Consider the following 24396-nt stretch of genomic DNA (forward strand, 5'->3'; position numbering starts at 1 on the left):
CTATGGCAGAAACTAGGCATTGAACAACACCTAACATCTTATATCAAGATAAGATCAAAATGGGTTCATAATTTAGAAATTAAGAGTGATATGATAAGCAATTTAGAAGAAGAAAGCATAATCTGCCTCTCAGATCTGTGGAGAAAGAAGGGATTTATGGCCAAAGAAGAACTAAAGTATCCTATGAAATGCAAAATGAACAATTTTGGTTATATTAAATTAAAAATGTTTTTGTATAAACAAATCCAATACAGAAAAGATTAGAAGAGAAGCAGAAGACTGGGGAAAAATTACACTCCAGTGTTCTGATAAAGTCTTCATTTCTAAAATATGTAGAATATTGACTCAAAGTTGTAAGAAAACAAACCATTCTCCAATTGATAAATGGTCAAAGGATATGAAGAGACAATTTTCAGATGAAGAAATTAAAACCATTTCTGGTTATATGAAAAAATGCTCTAAAATATTATTGATCAGAGAAATGTAAATTAAGAAAACTCTGAGATACTAATACACACCTCTCAGAATGGCTAAGATGATAAGAAAAGGTGATGACAAATGTTGGAGAGGATGTGGGAAAACTAGGACACTAATACATTGTGGTGGAGTTGTAAACTGATCTAAGCATTCTGGAAAGTAATATAGAATTATGCCCCAAAGGCTATCAAATTGTGCATACTCTTTTATCTAGCAGGGCCTCTACTGGGCCTGTATCCCAAAGAGTTCATAAAGGAGGGAAAGATATAGAACTGATGATAAGTGAAGTGAGCAGAACCAAGAAAACATTGTACATAGTAACAAGAAGATTATGTGTAGAGGGCTGAAACTCTGAATCAGATAAGAGAGCTACTTATCTGATGTGAAATAATAGCTCTATTAGCATATATCTAGATGATAGCTCTCTTCACCCTTGGTGCTGGCTGAACATTTGTTGGTGGGATAATAGTAGCCAAGGATTGGAGGGTGGAGGGAAAGAAGTCAGAGTCACTTGGTGGAAATATGAGGAGGAGAGAGTCTGGAGACTCTGGACTCCAGACTCCAGGATTCATCTTTGGCAAGCCACATGGTAGCTTGCCTGCCTCCTTCACTTCTCCCCCTAAAGACCAAGGACTTTGATTTATCCTGACTCTGGCTGATTCTGAGGCCCTCCAGGGAGCTAATCCAAACTTTATAATTATGTGATGATAAACTATGATGGACTTGACTCTTTTCAATAGTTGGTTTATTCAAAGAAATTCTAATAGACTTGGGATGGAAAATGTCAGCCACATCCAGAAAGAGAACTATAGTGACTGAATGTGGATCAAAGCATAATGTTTTCACCTTTTTTGTTCTTGTTGTTGTTTGCTTGCTTGTTTTTTTTTTCTTTTTCATGATTTTTACCCTTTCAATCTGATTTTTTTGCACAATGTAACAAATACGGAAATGTGTTTAAAAGAATTGCTCATATTTAATCTATATCAGATTGCTTGCTTCTCTTAGAAACTATATAGGTAAGAGATGGTGGGAGAAAAAAATTGGGAACACAAAGTTTTACAAAAATGAATGTTGAAAACTATTTTTATGTGTATTTGGAAAAATAAAACCTTTTTGAGAAAAATAAAATAAAATATCTTTCCTGAAAAAAAAAAAAAAAAACTAGTCTTCTTTATAAAATTGAATTACAGGAATATACTACATATTAACTTCAACTAACTAGATTATGTAGCCAATAATTCAGTATGGAAAAATTCTCCTCCATTTTTGGCTTGAAATTATTTAATGACTTGCCTAGACAGCAAAAGCTATCAATTTTTAAAGCTTTTCTTCTTATATCTTATTCAGCATGCATTTTGGGATAGCTGGGAAACATAATGAATAAGAATAAAAACGAAAGATGAAGAATGATTGGCATTCTTATAGAGGATAGGAAAGGGATACTTTTCATTTAGAGTATGCAGGTGTTGATCTATAGCCAAGAGTGAATTAGTGATGAGTGTAGTGTACTGTCAGTATAAGATCAGGGTCAGAGACAAAGGGAAAATAATTTGAGTGTGACATTCAGTGTTACAGTAATACCAGAAAACAAAGAATATCACTGATTGGAATCACAGAATCCAAATCAATTAGATTGTGGATCAAAAAATTAAGGAAACAACTTGTCCAAATTTGCTAGTTTTTACTTATCTATTTAGCTATTTGTCCTAGCACCATTTTTTTTGTCAATAAAAGTATTGTGTATATTGTCAAATGATCTGGGTAGCCTGTCAGACTTCGTTGTTTTATTAACCAGTGGATAAGACACATAAAGGCAAAACAAGGAGAGGTAACAAATAATCCATTTTTTTTCCCAGTGGTACTGGGGAGTGGGAATTTCAAATTTCAAAAGGATGTATCTTAAATTTACCACCATTTAAAGAAATAGTTTCACTTAATTCACTCCATCAATATGACTAAGTTATCCATATTCACATACCTGGACTATCAGAATGGCATCCATCTTACCTCCCACATTCATTTGCTTCTCTTCCCAATTCAAATGATGCTCCTGCCATGATACTGCTCATAGGAATAGCTCTAATCATGTTACTCTGTTTAAAAAAACCATAGTGGGGCAGCTAGGTGGTGCACTGGATAGAGCACCAGCCCTGAAATCAGGACGACCTGAGTTCAAATCTGTGCTCAAACACCTAACACTTCCTAGCTGTATGATCCTGGGCAAGTCACTTAACCCCAATTGCCTCTGCAAAAAACAAATAAACAAACAAAAAACCCACTAGTGCTTCTCTAGATTAGAGAAATAAATCCAACAGGCATTATTAATAAATAAATCCAATGCCTATTTGGATAAAGTTTTTTTCCACATCAAGACAGCAAGCATTTAGTAAATGATTTTAATATGTCAGACATTGTTCTAAGTACTAGGTTTAGGGAAAATTTTCAGCACAATGATTCTGGTAACTTTTGGCTTCAAATGATAGAGCAAGTAAAGAGGGAAACAGCCATTTTTGGATCCTGTTTAGTTGAAAAAATGTTTGTTGAAGTAGAAATAATGCAAACCTCAAGAAGAAATGATTATCACTATGTCTTTCAGTTCTTTAAAAAATAGGCATTATTGGTGTATTAGTGATTTGAAGACCTTTCCCATCTATTATTTGGCATTTAATATTCTTTCAATGTAATGCTCTCATTTGTCCATACTCAAATGTGAAACAAGGGAAATAAAGTAAATTAGAGAGATTAATGAAAAGGGGTATTGAGAAGATAAAAACAAGAGGACTTAGCAACAGATTGGATTTGTGGAGTGGATGCAAGTAAGGAGTTAAAAGATGACACTAGTTATGAATTTGGATGATTGGAAGGATAGTGGTATGCTCAAAAGTAATAGGGATATCCTAAATCCTGAAGGATCTAGGAAAGGAAAGATAATGGAAATGTTAAGTGTAAGATGTTGATGTGATATGCAATTTGAGGAATTTAATAGTCAACTGAAGATGAGAGAATGAAAATCAGAGAAAAGGTTAAACATATATAATTAGATCTGAGAATCCTTTACTTAGTGATGACAATTGAATTCATAAAAGCTGATAAGATGGCAAAGCAAGGTAATAGAGACAAGAGGTCTAGGATAGATTCTCTTGGATGACACTCATGGTTATTACTTATTATCTGTAAGAAATCCAGTAAAGGAGACTGAGAAGAAACAGTAAGATAAGTACATGAAGAGCTGTGAGAAAAATAGCATCACACAAACCTATAGAGGAAGAAATGTCTAGAAGAAAAGAGTGATTGATATTGTTAAAGGTTGGGGGAAGTCAAACATAATGAGGATTAAGTAAAGGTCAATAGATTGGTAGTTGAGAGTTCTCTGATAACTGGAAAGAGATCACATCAGTGTCCCAGTTTTCCACATTCCCTCCAACATTCATCATTATTTTTTCATCTTAGTCAATCTGAAAGGTGTAGTGGTATCTAAGAATTGTCTTAATTTGCATTTCTCTGATCAATAGTGATTTGGAACACACTTTCATATGGGTAGAAGTAGTTTCAATTTCATCATCTGAAAATTGTCTGTTCATATCCTTTGACCATTTATCAATTTGGAGAATGGCTTGACTTCTTATAAATTAGAGTCATTTCTCTATATATTTTGGAAATGAGGACTTTATCAGAACCTTTAACTGTAAAAATGTTTCCCAGTTGTTGCTTCCCTTCTAATCTTGTTTGCATTAGTTTTATTTATACCAAGGTTTTTAAATTTGATATAATCAAAATTATCTATTTTGTGATTAATAATGATCTCCAGTTCTTCTTTGGTCACAAATTCCTTCCTTCTCCAAAAGTCTAAGAGGTAAACTATCCTATCTATGTTCCTCTAATTTATTTAAAATCTCATTCTTTATGCCTAAATTATAGACCCATTTTGATCTTATTTTGGTGTACGGTGTTAAGTGTGGGTCCATGCCTAATTTCTGCCATACTAATTTCCAGTTTTCCCAGCAGTTTTTGTCAGATAATAAATTCTTATCCCAAAAGTCGGGATCTTTGGGTTTGTCAAACACTAGATTGCTATAGTTACTGGCTATTTTGTCCTGTGAACCTAACCTATTCCACTGATCAACTAATTTATTTCTTAGCCAATACCAAATGGTTTTGGTGGCCACTGCTTTATAAATATAGTTTTAGATCAGGTACAGCTAGACCACCTTCATTTGATTTTATTTTCATTAATTCCCTTGAATTCTTGACCTTTTGTTCTTCTATATGAATTTTGTTGTTATTTTTTCTAGGTCATTAAAATAATTTCTTGGGAGTCTGGTATATCACTAAATAAATAGATTAGTTTAGGGAATATTGTCATCTTTATTATATTTGCTCAGCCTATCCAAGAGCACTTAATATTTTTCCAATTATTTAAATCTGTCTTTATTTATGTTTTATAATTTTGCTCATATAATTCCTGACTTTCCTTTGGTAGATAGATTCCAAATATTTTATGCTATTGACAGTTATTTTGAATGGAATTGGAAAGAGAAGTTTCATTTGAATGACAAAGAAATCTCTCTTTCAAGGGTTCAGAAAAATATGAGAGAAGAGCAAGTGGAGACTTTTAGCTGTTTTTGAGAAAGGCATCTTCTCAAAGAATTTAGGCATGAAAAGTAGAAAACAAAATCACAATTAGCAATGACTTTATAAAATATTTTATTTCATTATCTATATATCTGTTAATGAATTTGCTTATTCATTTAGGATGTTAGTGAATGAACAAGGTTGTAAGTATCAGAAAAGTAGCTATTTGACAGGGAAATATAGAATATTAGTAATAGCAAAGGGATGATAGAAGGAATGATATTTGGGAGAATATGAGAATCATGAGATCAGTTATAGGGTTTCTTTGAAATAGGCAGAGGATTTGTGTGAGTAAGAAAGGAGGAAATAACAACAACAAAAAAGATACATTAGTTTTGTGAGATTTGTAGGAGGGGAAAAGAAGATCTCTCAAATTTTTTTTTTCAATAAAATTTAAGTAACTGAGAGAATGAAAAGAGAGATGCCAGGCTTGGAAATTTCAGAAAATATAGAAATCCCTTCTATATATGGATTTCTGCCTTCTGTGATTTTGGGGGGGAAGAAGGTAGAAAAAATCATTCTAAAATATTATAGGAGGAATATCTGAAGGGACTGGATATGTTTATTCTGGGGAATGGAACCATGATTAAATATCTTAAAATACTTGAAATAATTTGAAATATTTGAAGGACTACCATGTAGAAGAGAGTGTGAATATATTGTTTACTGCTTCAGAAAGCAGAATTAGGATGATTGGGTCCTAGATTCTCTATGAATATACAGATTTTGACTAAACTGGAAATGCTTTTAATTTAATAATTTAATGTGATATAATAGACTATGATGTTTAAGTGAAACAATGAAGTTTTAGGGTTTAGGGGCTTTGTTTGTTTTTGTGACTGAAGAAATTATTAAATGCTTATTATGTGTCAGTCAATTGGGTAGAAAACATTAAAACAAATACATATTAAGCAAGCTAGATAAGAGAAATAATTAATAGACAGAAGATATTGAGTAGATTAAACTAGCTTCACAAATATGTGCCCCAGTTCCCTCTACAACAATGCATTTAAAACTTTCTTTTTATTAAAGGAATAAGAAAATTCATCTTTTTAGCTTGGAGATGGAGTCATTGATAGAGTATCTAAAGACTAAGGTCTCTGACACCTAAAATATGACCTTAGTCAGACATTTCAAAACACTTGAATCTACATTTTTTCATTTGAAAATTGGAGTTTATATTATTATTCTAGGAATACCTACCCTGCCTTCTCACAAGGTTATTATGAGGTTCATCTGTGGAAACACTTTGGACATAGGAAAGTGCTATATAAAATATGATATCATTTTTATTAGGCATAGAAAAAAGGATGATACATTTCAGCACTAAAAGGTACCTATAATATCAAAATTAATATAAGAATAAAATTGTTATTTCTTAAACTCTATCCAATCAATAAACATCTATTGACCATCTATTGTGTGGCAGTTTCACAATATCCCTGAAGCTCAGTGTTTCAGACATGATGGTCATTACCATTTTGCAGAACTGAGACTCTAACAGGTTACTTTGGCAATTATCTAAATTTCTACCTCAGTCCTTTCTGTCATGGTAGAGTCTTTAACTTAAGGGCTTTAACTTAATGGTATTTTTAAAGACCAATTCCAAGAATGTCAGGTATAATCCAAGCATTTATATAGTTCCTTATTTGTATATCTAATTTATTGATACCAAAAAAGAGATTTCTACCCTAAAGACACTGAATTGAAAATGACCTAAAGCAAAATCAAAGGGCTTCAAGATAGTAGTCAGAAACCCAGGGCATTTTAGACACCAATAATGGAGCTGAAGAACAGGATACAGAGCTAATATTCTTTCCAAGAAGATACAAATTCCTAGTAACATTAAGCTAGATTTTAAAATGAATGGTTTCTTAGAATATCATTGTACTGCTGATCTACCACTTAAAGAAAAAAGTAGATACCTACCCAGAATTTCTGCTGTTCCAGAAGACGTAAGTACTAAATCTAAGTTTATATCTTAAGTTTCACCTGCAAGCAAATTGTTAGGTAATGGAGACAACAGAATCAGCTTGGGGTGTTCAGTTCCCATAAGAATATTTAGCAAATCTGGTCCTATATTTTTATACTAATTAGAGAAACTAACAGCCTTTAAGTGCAGGTGAGAAAGGCTAGAGAAAATGTCAAAGCTAGGCTGAGTGGCCAAAGGCCAATGTTCCTTAAGGAAAAACAAACAAGACAACATAACAGAACCATATGGTCACAATAGCTATCTAGGAAGGAGCTAATAGTGGGGGGAAATATCATTTACACAGAACTTCAATGCCAATGAGGAGTTTACTAAAGTTTAAATTTTTAAAAATCAAATTCACTGATTTAACATGAGAGAAAAGTTGGGAAATGGAAGCTACCCTCCCAGTCATAGAGGCACTATGTTAATCCTATGTATAGATGAATCAAATATCACTCTATCAGCTTCTTTTCAGTTCCCTTTAAGATATTCTCTTCCCTAATTAATACACTCCTAGAGGGTAGGAGCTCTTTTGCTTGCCTATATTTCTATTTCCAGTAATGCCACATTGCCTAGCAGGTGGTAAACATTTAATGATTATCTACCTACTTATCTGAAATACAAATTACATGTGACTTCATCATCATAAGGAACTTCCGTGTGGAAATTTCCCTCACAAAACACATCATCATTTCACAAAGCAGAGTACAAGCAATCTGTAATTTAGAAGTTAAGTCCTAAGGAGTAGCCAGAGGCACAAGTATAGTGCATAGATAAGTTTCAAAGAAGGATTTCCCTACCTTCTTGAAGAAGAGGGTCATGGAATGGCTGTTGGCCAGTGCCTTTGTCAGCAGCATCTGACTGCTTAAACAATCTCTTTTTTTCTCTTCTAGCTATCTCTCAGTGACCCTCTCTGCCATCTTGATCAAAACCTTAAGTAGTTCCTACAAAATAAGTCCTTCTACCAAAGAACTAGCTAATTTCTCCTCAAAGCTTGTGGGTGAGACTCCCTTCACATTAGATTAAATTACTAAATTATTAAAAGTTAGAGCAAGTGTTTGAACCCAGATCTTCATAACTCCATAACATATCTTCCATGATATTCTGCCTAATGTTATATAAAATCATTTTCCTATATTTTAGAAGCCTTCTAAATGACTATTTTTAGTCTTGTCCCTGAGTTTTTCCGATTTAGTGTTGTCTCAATATCCTGTTTTTACTTTATTGTGTTTCTACTCCATGAAATATGAATTACTCATGTAACTCTGATTCCAAAACAAATAAAATAATTTTAATAATTTCATTTATTGACTATATTCAAAAGCAGGTCATTTCTTGGCCATATCTCTAAAATTATGCAGTCCCTTCCCCCCAAACTTTGTAATTTAGAGGGAGGGAAAACCTTCCAATATTCAGTTTAGTTAGAATTTTTCAATAATCTTAGTTATTTAATTGAAATATTTTCTTCTCAGTGATCTCTGGTTGATTCTCTCTCTCTCTCTCTCCCTCTCTCTCTCTCTCTCTCTCTCTCTCTCTCTCTCTCTCTCTCACTAAAGTTACCCTAATTGGAAGCTGTCTCTCCACCTTTCAATGCCATTCTTTGGATAAGAAATCTCATGTGATTGTTTGCATCAAAACAAATAATTTCACTGCATAACTGAAATGACTATATGATAGAAATGGCTGGCCAGATGGTTTAGCTGTAGATGCTACCAGGTGGTTCAATTTCCTGCAAACTGATGAAATGACTATTCTGGGAGTAAGCTGAAAGCTATCCTTCAAATTACCCCAAAGTGACTGCAGATTTACAGTTATTTAGTGACCATTTGAGAATGAACCTTATACATATTTTCATTCTGAATATAACCTGGTTAGCAAAAAACTTGAAACAACTTAGATATCTACCAGTTAGGGAAAGTCCAAAAAGAACTCTGTTATATTAATGAATTGTGTGATCAAAAATAAGAAATATTAAGAAATGAGAGAAATTTGGGGAAATCTGTGCTTATCAGCAAATGAACAAGCATTCATCAATTGCATACTATGTGCATACTGTCATTAGGCCCAGGTCAGAGACTGGTTGGCAGAAGGGAAGTCAGCACTGGGCTTTCTTTGATATTGCCAAGGTTCCCTGAGCTCCAGTGGTCATCAGACTCTATCTTGCCTAGAAGACCTGGTTTGGCTTATCCCAGAATTGGGTCCAGAATGAAAAATATGGAAAATTCTAGTACAGAGGGAGATCAGTTTGTTTTTTGGTTTTGTTTTGTTTTGTTTTGTTTCTTTTTGCTCAGAAATGTAAAGAGCTCCAAGGATCTACTCACCCACCCACATACCTATTGAATGGATTAAAGATGGGCTGCTATGGGCGTTTTCAAGAGACTGTGACAAGGGACAGAATTCAGCAAATTGTAGGTATCTTATAAATGACTGATATGGGTGAGAATTATCTAGGAATCTTGCTACAGATAGAAAGTTGTTGAAGACATAGTTCCCTCACATATTGGAACAGAGGTCTCCACTAGTCTATGGGAAACATTGGCATTTATCCAAACATTTGACCAACAGCCATACCTGCCCAATTGTTCCCTCAGCTAATTTCCCCAGAAAGGAGTTGAACCATAGTTAACTAGGACATCTGGATGATGAGAAATTGCATTCTCAAGAACAAGAGTTGCCCAGCTTCTCCTAGAATGACCATGCATGAACTTGATAAAGATCCACACAACCCCCATTTGCAACACCCCTAACAGTTTCTTTGGCTTAACTGACATCTGTCATAGTCTTAGTGTCCTAAGGACAGTTTTGGGGACAGCTTCAGTATGGAGCACAATCTTTAGAATATTCAGTACTCACCATTGCTGTCCCCTATGCTACAGCATCTCCTGTTGATTGCCATGGTCCTTAGAACAGCTCTGAAAAAGGGTCTCATTGGTACAGTTTGCCAATTTATTTAGCATTCACCCAACTGACTTCAGAATAGAGCCATGCCCTATCTTCACTCTATTTACTCATCATGGTCAGAGAGATAACAACTAAAATGGATGAGGAATAGTTCCTTGATTTCTGCTGATGTTCTATTCTCTCCATCCCAACTAAAGAACTAGCTTCTCTGCTCTAGTTTCGTGTGTGTGTGTGTGTGTGTGTGTATGTTGTTTTTGAAGTGTGTATATCTGTGCTGATAGGATAAAAAAATCTTTCTGATAAAAATAATTTTGCCCCTAATTCCCTGCCTTTTATAAAAAACAAAAACAAAAACAAAAAAACACTTTAAAAAATGAAGTAGTCCAAACTCAATTGGCTTTTATTCCAAAAGGGGTAACAACATAAACATATATAAATATATTTAAAAAACCATGTAAAGAAAATACAAAGGATGTAAGGATATTGGGAAGGATGCAACCCTAATAGCTGGAGAGATGAGAAAAGGCTTCCTAAAAAAGATAATATTTGAGCTTAGAATTGAAGAGAAATATGATTTATGAGAGGCAAGGATGAATGAGAGCATTCCAGGCATGGAGAACAACTATTTCAAAGACACAGAAAAGGGAAATGGAGCATCATCTATAGAGTATGTTAAGAACTCCCATATATTGGGATCCTATAAGGTCTACATGAAATGATGGCAAAGAAAATAAATTGAACTAAGAGAACAAGTGACATAATAATTATGTAAAGGTGTGTTCTTCACCTAGTAAAGTTTTAAGTATTTAGATGATCATTCAGATTAACTGTGACTAGAACAAAATGTAATTGATGCAATTTTTTTGATGTACCAGAACTTAAACCCTGAAGGACAAAGATAGCAAAGTTAGCTAGCAATGAGAGAGGATTTAATTTTTGTGAATGTGCTAAATCAGTGTGAACTAGTTCTGGGGAAGAAAGGTAACTGAGACTCTCTATGTTTCTTTCTGTGTATATCTCTCTATGTGTCTCTGTATTTTATATATAATATGTGAATAAATAAATATATAGAATATGCATATATGTATATATAGTACATCTGTACACATACATATAGTATGTATATGTATATTTGTATCTCTATATATTTGTTTATATATATACATATATATGCATATATTTTAAGTGCAATCACAAAATACCTCATTATATGACTTCAACGGTTTGTTAAATGACTGAAGGCAATTCCTAATGTGTTCAGAAATAGCAATCTCAAAGAATAAATGCATAAATAAAGTCTTCTGCTTTCCTGGGAGGATTATTGTTTTTAAAATATTTTACTATACAACATGTATGTCTTAGCAATACAACAATTTAAAAAAGAAATGGTGTCCAATTTGAAACATATGATTTATTTAAACAAATTCTCTTCATTCATTCCCTGAGAGTATTATTTTTGTTATTATATTCCTGGAAGTTTTCCTTTAGGAATTTTTTTCAGGAAGTGACTACTGGATGTAGTTTTCCTATCTAGTTCTTAACTTAAGAGATTTGGGGAATTTTCTTTTTTGATTCCTTGAGATATTCCTAGGTTACTTTTCTCATCATAGCTTTTAGGTAATTCAATGATTCTTACATTGTTTTTCCTCCTTTCTAAGTCACTTATATTTTGTATGATTTATCCTATATTTTCTTTTCTTTATCCTTTGATATGCATATATATATATATATATATATAATTTATTATATATATATATGTATATATATAAATTTCTTTTTTTTTTTTTTCTGAGGCTGGGGTTAAGTGACTTGCCCAGGGTCACACAGCTAGGATGTGTTAAGTGTCTGAAACCACATTTGAACTCGGGTCCTCCTGAATTCGGGGCTGGTGCTCTATCCACTGTACCATCTAGCTGCCCCTATATATATAAATTTCAGAGAAGAATAGTTTTCTTTTTGGTTGATTCTTATTTCAGGGAAGTTATTTTCTTAGATAATATCTTAAACTTCTTGTTTCAAGCTATTAATCCTCTTTCTCCACATTTTGTACATAGCTCTCATTTCTCATTTTTCCTCTGATGTTCTCATTTGATTTTTTAAAAATAATTTTTATGCCTTTTTTAATTTTTGCTTACTCTCTTCAAGGAATTCTGAGTGGTTTTGTGCCCATGCTGTGTTTTTCCCAGAAGCTTTCCTTAAAGATGTTTTGGGATCATTTTCTTCTTATTTGTGTTTTGAGATTCCTTATTGCTATAATAGCCCCCTTTAGTGGAATTTTTTTTCTTCATTCATTTTCCAGGCCACTTTCTGATTTAGTATTATTTGTTAGGAGTGGATTCTTTATATTTCTGGGTAAAGTGTCTGGGCTAAGCTTTTACACCTTGGGTCCTTTTGCTGATTTCTTATGTTATTGAGGGTTTGTAATTCCTCAAATCTCAAAAAAAGAAGAAGCTAGGGATCTGGAAACTTTGGACACACCCAAAGTGAGGTATATGTATTCTGGTGCAAAGTCAGCTTACTCTGAGTTTATATATATATATATATATATATATATATATATATATATATATATATATATATATATATATATATATACACACACACACATATACATGTATATGTATATATATGTATATATACATATATATGTATATATATGTATATATACATATATATGTATATATACATATGTACACATATACATATATATATGTATATGAAATCTGTTGATGTAGCCCTACTTCTGTTTTTCAACATCCCTCTGCCATTAGTGCTTGAGTTTTCTTTCAAAGCAATGCTACTATGAACCAATAAATTATATTGAAATGAATGTTCTATCAGTTTAATTATTTTTGCTGGTTTTCTCTTATTAATTCATCCTTTTGACTATACCCCCACATTAAGCAAATTAAAAAGAATAACATGATAAAATCCTCAATACATAGTTAACCATATTTAAAATATATATCTCAGTTCTGCATTTTAAGTTCATCATCTGTTTCTCGGGAAATGAATAACATGCTTAGTTTCCATTCTTTTGGAATTGCAGTTTATTGTTTAGTTGATCAGAGTTCTAAATTCTATTACTTATTTTTCTCCATAGTATTATAATTTTATAATTTGTTCTCCTAATCCTGCTCACTTGAAATGTATTAGTTCACAGTAGTCATCCAAGTTTTTTCTAAAATTGTACATTCCATCATTTCTTATATAACAATAATATTGCATCATATTTATATTTCATAATTTAGTTATTCTCCATAGAAGGATTCTTCTGTAGTTTCCAATTTTTGATTGGAAACAGGAAAAGAAATGATATAAATATTTTTATACATATAAATATTTTTTCTCTTCCTTTTGGGCTATATATTTAGTAGTAGTAATAGTAATATATCTGGAATTCACATTTTATTAACTTTGGGGGTATACCAACAATGTTTTTTTTTTTTTTTTCTGACTGTTGACAGATCAATCAGTTCTACCAGTCTACCAGACTGTTGCCAGTTTTATCAATATTACAGTGATATGCCTGTTTTCTTATAGTCTTTGCAATATTAAACATTTTTATCTTTTGTCTTTTTTACCAGTCTGATGTGTATGAAAAAGAACTTTTAAGTAAATTACATTTTCACTTATTTAATTATTAGTGATTTAGTGCATTTTTTCATGTGCTTGAGAGCTCAAATTTCTTTCTTTGAAGATTATATATTCATATCCTTTAATTATTTATGAATTAGGGAATGATTCTTAATTATGTAACTTTGGATCAATTCTTTAAATACAGATATTAGATATTAGACTTTTTTTTCAAATAAAACTATAGCAGATAATTTTTTTGATTGTTTCCCTTTATGTCTTTACTACGGTAGATTTGATTAGGCAAAATAATTTTAAATTTTAGATAATCAAAATTATTTTGTCATATATTATCCTTTTTATTATTTATGTAGTCATGAGTTCTTTTTTGTATTATTTTTTTCCATCTATCAATTTTTTCTAATTAATTAATTAATTCTATTTCAATACACATTGTTTTATGAATCATGTTGGGAGAGAAAAAGCAGAGCAAAAGGGAAAAATCATGGGAGAGATAAAAAAAAAAAAAAAGTGAAAATAGCATGTGTTGATTTATATTCAGCCTCTTTAGTTCTTTTTCTGAATGTAGATGGCATTTTCTATCCAAAGTCTATTGAGATTGCTTTAGATCACTGAACCACTGAGAAGAAGCAAGTCTTTCATAACTGATCTTCACACATTCTTGCTGTTATTGTACACATTGTATTCCTAGTTCTGCTTGTTTTGCTCAGCGTCAATTCATGTAAATCTTTCCAGGTCTCTATAAAATTAGTTTGTTTATCATTATTTATGGAACAATAATATTCCATTATCTTAATATACCACAATTTATTCATCCTTTCCCCAAGTGATGGACATCTACTCATTTTCCAATTCTTTTCCATCACAAAAATAATTGCTATAAACATTTTTTTACACATATGGCTTCTCTTCCCTCCTTTATGATTTTATTGATATACAGACCCAGCAATGACACTGATGAGTCAAAGGGTATGTGCAGTTTTAAAGCCCTTTAGAATAAATTCCAGAATGATTGGATCATTTCACAACCTTACCAACAGTGCATTTGTGCACCAGTTCCTTTCCAACACTTATCATTATCTTTTCCTATCATCTTAGCCAATCTGAGAGGTGTAAGGTGGTACCTCAGAGTTGTTTCAATTTGTATTTCTCTAATCAATAGTGATTTAGAGCATTTTTTTTTCACATAGCTACAGGTGACTAATTTCATCATCTGAAAATTGTTGATATTCTTTAACATTTTATCAGTTGGAAATTACTTGTATTCTTATAAATTTGAAACAGTTCTTTATGTTTTAGAAATGAGACCTTTATCAGAAATACTGGATATAAAGATTTTTTCCCAACTTTGTACTTCCCTTTTAATCTAATTTTTTTCTGTTGGTTTTGTGTGTGCAAACACTTTTTAGTTTAATGTAATCAAAATTGTGCATTTTACTTTTAATAATGCTCTCTAGTTCTTTTTTGATGATAAATTCCTCTTATCCAAAGATCTGATAGGTAAATTATTCCTTGCTCTCTTAATTAGTTTATGGTGTCCTTCTTTATTCCCAAACCATGTAACCATTTTGACCTTATTTTGGTATACAGTATGAGATGTAGGTTTATGCTGAGTTTTTGACATATTACTTTCCAGTTTTCCCAGCAATGTTTGTCAAATAGTGAGTTCTTATTCCAGATGTTGAAGTTTGAGAATTTACCATAGATTATAGGTCTTGATTTTTGTATTGTGTGTATCTAATGATCCACCATTCTATTTCTTAGTTAAATGGTTTTGATGACTGCTGCTTTATAATATAATTTTAGATTTGGTATGGCTAACATCCTTTCTATTTTTTTTTCATTAATTCCCTTAATATTCTTGATCTTTTGTTCTTCCAGATGGATTTCGTTATTATTTTTTCTAGTTCTATAAAATTTTTTTTGGTAGTTTGATTCGCATGGCACTGAAAAAGTGGAATAATTTAGGCAAAACCGTCATTTTTATTATATTATCTAGGCTCAGCCATAAAGAATTGATATTTTCCCAATTGTTTAGATCTGCCTTTATTTGTGTGAGAAGTGTTTTGTAATGTTCATAAAGTTCTTGGATTTATTTTGACAGGGAAAAACCCCTAAGTACTTTATTTTGACTGCAGTAATTTTAAATGGAATTTCTCTTTTTAATCTCTTGTTGATGGACTTTGTCAGTAATATATAGAAATGCTGAGGATTTGTATGGGTTTATTTTATATCTGGCAACTTGGCTAATTGTTTTTGGATGATTTTCTAGGATTTGCTAAGTATATCATTATATCATCTACAAAGAGTCATAGTTTTATTTCCTCATTGCCTATTCTGATGTCTTTAATTTTCTTCTTTTCTTATTGCTAAAGCCAGAATTTCTAGTACAATGTTAAATAATAATGGTGATAATTGGCATCCTTGTTTCACCCCTGATGTTATTGGGAATGTGTCCAGCTTCTCTCCCTTACAAATAATGTAATTATTTGTTGTTGTAGGTTTTAGTTAGATAGTGCTTATTATTTTAAGTAAACCTCCCTTTATCCCTATGATATCTAGTGGTTTTAATAGGAATGGGTGTTGTATTTCATCAAAAGATTTTGCTGCATCTATTGAGATTATCATATAATTTCTCTTGGTTTTATTATTGATATAGTAGAGTTTTACTGATATTGAACTAGCCCTGCATTCCTGATATAAATCCCACTTAGTTATAGTGTATTATCCTGCTGATAAGTTGTTATAATCTTTTTGCTAACATTTTACTTAATTTTTGAATCAATACTCATTAGGTAGATTGGTATGTAATTTTTTTTTTTTCTCTGTTTTGGCTCTTCCTGCTTTAGGTAACAGTACCATATTTGTGTCATAGAAAGAATTTGACAGAACTCCTTCTTTACCTATTTTTCCAAATAGTTTACATAGTATTGGAATTAATTGTTCTTTAATTGTTGATAGAATTCACTTGTGAATCCATCTGGCCCTGGAGATTTTTTTCTTAGGGAGTTCATTAATGACTTTTTCAATTTCTTTTTTCTGAAATGGAACTATTTAAGTAATTTATTTCCTCTTCTTATAGTGTGAGCAATTTATATTTTTGTAAATATTCATTCATTTTGGTTAGATTGCCAAACTTGCTGTCATACAGTTGGGCAAAATAGTTCCTAATTATTGCTTTAATTCTTTGTCATTGGTGGAAGTTTTCCCTTTTCATTTTTAATATTAGTGATTTAATTTTTTCTTTCCTTTTTCTCATCAAATTAACCAAAGGTTTATCTATTTTGTTGCTTTTTTTTTTTTCATAAAACCAACTCTTGGTTTTATTTATTAATTCAATAATTTTCTTGGTTTTTATTTTATTAATCTCTACTTTGAGTTTCAGAATTTCTAATTTAGTATTTAATTAGGGGTTTTTAATTTGTTCATTTTTCTAGCTTTTTAAATTGCATGTCAAATTCATTGATCTCCTCTTTTTCTATTTTATTTTTGTAGCTATTCAGAGATATAAAATTTCCCCTAAGAATTGCTTTGTCTGAATCCCATAGGTTTTGGTATATTGTCTCATTATTGTCATTCTCTTAAATGAAATTATGGATTGTTTCTGTGATTTATTGTTTGAACCACTCATTCTTTAGAATTAGATTATTTCATTTCCAATTGTTTTTTAGTCTATCTTTCCCTGGCCTTTTATTGAAAATTATTCATTTTTTATTGCATTGTGATCTGAAAAGAAAGCATTTACTATTTCTGCCTTTCTACATTTGATTGTGAGGTTTTTATGCCCTAATACATGAACAGTTTTTGTGTAGGATTCAGGTACTGCCAAGAAAAGGTCTGTTCCTTTACTTTCCTATTCATTTTCTCCAGTGGTCTATCATATATAAGTTTTCTAGAATCCTATTTGCCTCCCTAGTTTCTTTCTTGTATATTTTGTGGTTAGATTTGTCTGATTCTGAAAGGGAAAGATTGCAGTTCCCCATTTAGAAGAGTTTTGCTGTCTATTTCTTCCTATAACTGGCTTAACATCTTTTCTAGGAATTTGCCTATTCTACCACTTGCTGCATACATATTTAGTATCATTACTACTTCATTATTTATGGTACTCTTTATCAAAATGTACTTTCCTTCCTTATCCCTTATAATAAAGTCTATTTTTACTTTTGCCTTATCTGAGATCTGAAGCATAATAAATTATGTTCCAGCTTCTTATCTTTACTCTGTATATGTCTGTGTCAAATATGTTTCTTGTAAGCAACATATTGTAGGATTCTGTTTTTTAACCCACTCTGTGATTCACCTCTGTTTTATGGAAGAGTTCATTCCATTCACATTCACATTTATGATTATTATCTCTGTATTTTCCTCCATCTTATTTTCTCACCTGTAAAAAACTCTCTTTCCATCCTGTCCTTAGTGGAATGATTTGTTTTTTTTTGTTGTTGTTGTTTTGTTTTTATCCACCCCACCCACTATCTTATCTCCTCCCACACCTCCCCCTTCTCTTAGTAGTATTTTTTAACTGACTCCACCCACTACCTTGTCTTCTAGCAACCCTTCCCCTTTTTTTCTTTTATTTTCCCCTAGTGTTTTTATCCTCCTTTCTATCCTGTCCCTCCCTTTTCTTTTCCTATTTCTCCTCCTATTTCCTTATAGGGTTAGATAAATTTCTACACCCAACTGAATGATTAAGTTATTCCCTCTTAGAGACAAAACTGATGAGATCCACCTTCAGACAATACTCAGCCCACTCCCTTCTCTCTCTCAATTGTAATGGGTCTTTTGAACCTCTTCATGTGAACTAATTTGTCCTATTATACCTCTTTTTTCCTCTTTCTCTACTACAGACCTTTTTGTACCTCTCAATATATTTTTCTTTGATGTGATCACATCAGAGTCCATTCACAACCACACCCTCAGTTCATGTGATGCCCCCCTCTGTCTGCCTTCATGACAGATATTGTTCTCTAGAGTTACAGATCTTTTGCCCTCTAGAGATGTAAATGGTTTAATATATTTTTATTAATATATTTTAAATAAAATATGTTTTCCCCCCTTTATCTTTCTATATTTCTCTTGAGTCCTGTGTTTGAAGATGAAATTTTCTGGTCAATCATTAGAAATGATTGAAAGTTTCTTACTTCATTGAAACTCCATAACCTCCCCTGAAAGATGATGCTGAATCTCCCTGGATAGTTAATTCTCTATTGTAACCCTAGGTCCTCTACTTTTCAGAATATGGTATTCCAGGCTATCTGATCCTTTATTGTAGAAGCTGCCAGATCATGGGTAATACTGATTGTTCATACTTGATATTTGAATTTTTTTTTGTCTGACAGCTTCCAGTATTTTTTCCTTAAGATTATTGTTTTGGACTTTTGCAACAATGTTCCTTGGGGTTTTTCTTATGGGATCTCTTTTCAAAGATGATCAATGAATTTTTCAATGAGTATTTTCCCCTCTGTTTCTAGAATAGTGGAGCAATTTTCCTTAATGATCTGTAGAATACTATAATACTATCCAGGATTTTTTTTTTTTTTTTTTTTTTTGTCATGGCCTTCAGGTAGGCATATTTTTTTTTTAAATAATAGTTTTTATTTACCAGATATTTGCATGGGCAATTTTACAACATTGACAATTGCCAAACCTTTTGTTCTAATTTTTCCACTCCTTCCCCCCACCCCCCCAGATGGCAGGTCGACCAATACATGTTAAATATGTTAGAGTATAAATTAAATACAATATATATATACATGACCAAACAGTTGTTTTGCTGAACAAAAAGAATTGGGCTTTGAAATAGTGTATATTTAGCCTGTTAAGGAAATCCAAAATGCAGTTGGACAAAATTAGAGGGATTAGAAATTCTATGTAGTAGTTCATAGTCATCTCCCAGAGTTCTTTCACTGGGTATAGCTGGTTCAGTTCATTACTGCTCTGTTGGAACTGATTTGGTTCATCTCATTGTTGGAGAGGGCCATGTCCATCAGAATTGATCATCATACAGTATTGTTGTTGAAGTATATAATGATCTCCTGGTCCTGCTTATTTCACTCAGCATCGGTTCATGTAAGTCTCTCCAGGCCTTTCTGAAATCATCCTGTTGGTCATTTCTTACAGAACAATAATATTTCATAATATTCATATACCCCAATTTATTCAGCCAATCTCCAATTGATGGGCATCCACATAGTTTCCAGTTTCTGTAAGCCAATAATTTTAAAATTATTTCTTCTGGATCTATTTTCCAGGTTGGCTGTTTTTCCATTGAGATATTTCACATTTTCTTCCATTTTTTTCATTCTTTATATTTTGACTAATTCTTGCTATCTCTCAGAGTCATTAGCTTTCATTTGTCCTGTTCTAGTTTTTAATGTATGATTTTCTTCAGTAATTTTTTGTATCTTTTTTCCATTGGGTTAATCTTACTTTTTAAGGAGTTGTTTTCTTCAGACAACTTTTTCCCTTCCTTTTCTAAGCTTTTGATGCTCTTATATGTACCTCTTTCCTTTCTCATTTTTTTCTTCTACCTCTCATTTTTGCTTTTTAAAGTCTTGGAAGTCCATTACTTTGCCTCAGTTTCCTCATCTGTCAAATGAGCTTAAAAAGAAAATGACAAAGCACTCCAGTCTTTGCCAAGAAAATACAAAAAGGGTTCATGAAGAGTAAGCCATACTGAGATGACCAAACAACAATACCAAATAGATCTGTATGTTCTCAAGATCCATTGTCCTTGCCACCGGTAAACATAAGAAGTAGAGGACTGGGTCAGAAAAGAAGCTCCTTGAGGAAGGGAATAAATCTCCTAACTTCTTAATGTTCTTTCCTGTCTACCAATATTTCCACAGGGCTTTGTGCTTAGTGGCAAAATTCAACATTTGCTGAATTGGATTGAAAGGCTGAGAAAGAAGAAAGGAGAGTAGTAGAAGAAAGACAGTTAAAAGAAGAGAGAGAGAGAGAGAGAGAGAGAGAGAGAGAGAGAGAGAGAGAGAGAGAGAGAGAGAGAGAGAGAGAAAGAGAGAGTGAGACAGACAGAGAGAGACAGAGAGAAGAAATCCACACAGTAGGAAACTTTAATTTTGCAGCAGCTGCCTCAAGCTCTGCTCACTGTCATCTGTGCTATTGGTGACCTAGTCTTAACATAAACCAGTCATGAGTTTTAAAATGTGATTTCACCTCTGCCTTTTCTGGATTGATTACAGATTATATTCAGACATCCTAAATTTCCCTTGCTTATGTTCCATTGATTTCTCATTTTCTATTTTTTTTTTAAATGGGAGTTTTTTTTTTTTTTTTTTTTTTTTTTTTTAGGCTTACAAATGTTGAGTGAGATCAGAGACTCCACCCCATCCCCCCAGTTAAAAGGCTTGTTTGCCAGACACATTTTCTGCAGGTCTCACATTGCTAGTTAAATGGTCTAAGAGGTAATTGATTTCAGGCCTTTTATGAAAAGACTTCAGCTCAGAGCTATGGTGAAGTATTCAATCTTGTTCTGCCTTCTAGTAATTCACTTCAATGCTGTCATAGGCAGAGCTACCACCCAGGGGCCTCTGCAACTGAAGGGCCCCTAAGGTGCATATGGAGTTCTTTTTTTTTGGGGGGGGGGCTAGTGGTCAAGAGTGGGCTTGGGAAAAAAAGTTCTCTATTATAAGAGTAGCTTAGAGAAAATATGGAATATTAACTTACATTTCCATAAGTACTCTATCTTTCTCCTTTTGTAATTTGCACACACAAAGGCACAACAGCACACTCATGAATTCACACACATGTGCATGCACTTGTACATACATATATTCCAGCTGCCCCCATATCCTAATTTGGTAGCTTTTTTGAACATAGTCTTATTAAATAGCATTTCTCTGGTATTGAATTTAAAAGTGAAGTTGTCAAAACTGGTAAAAATCTATTAATTAACATTATTTAATGAGTAAGAAATGCCCTATAATTAACATTTCTGGTTTTCCTCTTCTTAGAATTTTATTTTGATTTAATTATGTATGTGTGCACACACACTTAAAATTTCACTAGATAGTGAACTCTTGGCGTGGTAGGTATTTGGAAAGAAATGTGTCCACATCTCTTCTACAAGTGATGATATTATTCAATCATTTCAGTTATGTCCAATTCTTTGTGATCCCATTTGGGGTTTTCTTGGCAAAGATACTGGAGTGCCATCTCCTTCTCCAGATCATTTTCCAGATGAGGAAACTGAGGCAGAGTTAAGTGAATTGCCCAGGGTCAGACAGCTAGTGTCTAAAATCAGATTTGAACATGGGAAGGTGAGTCTTCCTAACTCTAGGCTTGGTATCCACTGATATACCTAGCTGCCACATTGATTTTATTTTCAATTATTATATTATATTATATATATTAAATATATATATATATATATTAAATATTAATGTGGAACATCTCAGTGACAGTGGAAAGAGTGCTGGGCTTGGAAACTTCATCTTCTTATCTTCAAATCTGGTCTCCAACACTTACTAATTGTCTTATCCTGGAGAAATCACTTAACCCAATTTGCCTCAGTTTCTTCATTTGTAAAATGAGCTGGGGAAGGAGATGTCAAACCACTCCAGTATCTTTGCCAAGAAAATCCCAAATGGGGTCAAGGAGAGTCAGATGTCATTGAAATTACTGAATTACAAATTCCTTTTTAAATAAGGAAGGAGAGTCAACTCATTCATAAAACTGGTTTATCAATTTAAATTTACCCTGAAGATGTTATACTTAAAGGTAGCTAGAAGAAGAAAGGGGGAATGAAAATTTGAATATTTCTTAAACTGATAGACTATAATGGAATAGAAACTGTAGCCATCTGTAACAAATGACACAGTGAAAATTATAATGATTGTGAACTCTACTTGCTGAGCTACACTCTTTTCCTAATAAAACAGCTCAAGTGAAAATTATAAACATGCCATATGTTGCCTGTAGTTAATATCCCTGTGAAACCCAAGCATTACTGTGACATTCCAACTTCTTTTATCTGGAAAAGAAAGTTATCACTCATTTTTGCTATTTCTCAATGCATGTTCATGCACATTCTCAAAGAACTCTTGTCTTACAGAAGTATAGATTATCTTTGTGAATGGGGAATCCTAAGCATGTGCAAGATGATAATTGCAAGTTAATGGGGCATACCCTAACTTCTCAAAGCTTAGAACACTCCTTTAAATGCCCCTTCATCTTACAAACGAATTTGTAAGCATGAAAATTCAGTAGAGAAAAAAAGTTAAAAAGGAAGGGGAAGAAGTTGAGAAATTAGGCCCACACAGCTGGTGGTCATTAGTCTTAATGAATGACCAACCAGAATAAAAAGACAGCAGGAAGAACTGGTTGAGATTTCCCTAGTTAAGTTGTGACAGCTATGGAGTTGAAGGAACATTGGCAACAACCTCAGTCAAGGAAATATTTTTTGGAAGGGGTGTTATTTGTAATAGCATCAGAGTCCCCAAGTAGTTACTTTAAAAAATTGGATTCTGCTTAATTCCCAATGAGGCATTGTTAACTCATTGAAATTAAATGTCCCAAGATTGGTTTCTGCCATGTTCAAAAGGCAAATATTGTGTAGCAAGATTAGCATTTTATGAGCAATTTATGGATAAGGTGTAAAAAGAAAAAGGTAGAGGAGCCAAGAATGAAGGAATCTTCATACTAGTACTGACAGCAATTTCTTTTTTTTTTTTTTATAGTGAATAAGTATTCAATATTATAAATATGTTAAGATCAACATGGTAGGATCATTCTTTTAAATATAATTTAAATACACAGGTTGGGAGAGAAAAATCAGAACAAAAGGAAAAAAAAACATAAGAGAAGAAAACAAAAAACTAAACAAAGCATGTATTGATTTACATTCAATCTCCATAGTTCTTTTTCTGAATGCAGATGGTATTTATTGAGATTACCTTGGATCACTGAAGCATTGAGAAGAACCAAATCTTTCATAGTTGATCATGACACAATATCACTGTTTCTCTTTACAATGTATTCCTGGTTCTTATTATTTCACTCAGCATCAGCTTATGTAAATCTTTCCAGATCTTTCTAAAATCAGCTTGTTCATCATTTTTTTTTTTTTTTATGGAACAATAATATTCCATCACCTTCATATACTCCTACTTATTCAGCCATTCCCCAATTAATAGACATCTATTCATTTTCTTATTCTTTGCCACTACAAAAAGAACTGCTACAAAAATTTTTGCCCATAGGGTGCCGTTTCTCTTCTTCATGATTTCCTTGGATACAGACTCAATAGGGGAACTGCTGGGTTAAAGGGTATGCACAGTTTTATAGTCAAAAGGGCTTAGTTCTAAATTGCTCTCCAGAATGGTTGAATCATTTCTCAACTCTACCAACAATGCATTAGGGTTAGTCTTCTCACATCCCCTCCAATATTTATCATTATCTTTTTCTATAATCTTAACCAATCTGAGAGGTGTGAGGTGTACCTCAGAGTTGTTTTAATTTGCATTTCTCTAATCAAGAGTGATTTAGAGCATTTTTTCATATGACTAGAAATTGCTTTGATTTTATTATCTAAAAATTATCTGTTCATATCTTTTGGCTATTTATTAATTGGGGAATGACTTGTGTTCTTATAAATTTGACACAGTCCTTCGTACATTTTAGAAATGAGCTCTTTATCAGAAACACTGATTGTAAAAAAAAATTTCCCAACTTTGCTGACAGTAATTTCTAATTCATTGTTCAGCATCTCATTTGAATCTTCTCTGTTTTCTTCACCTCCTCTCACAATTCAGCTAATATGGACAAAGTTTTTAGGATTATGAAACCATATTAAAGTT

Source organism: Sminthopsis crassicaudata, chromosome 4 (genome assembly GCF_048593235.1).
Source record: "Sminthopsis crassicaudata isolate SCR6 chromosome 4, ASM4859323v1, whole genome shotgun sequence".
Taxonomy (NCBI): domain Eukaryota; kingdom Metazoa; phylum Chordata; class Mammalia; order Dasyuromorphia; family Dasyuridae; genus Sminthopsis; species Sminthopsis crassicaudata.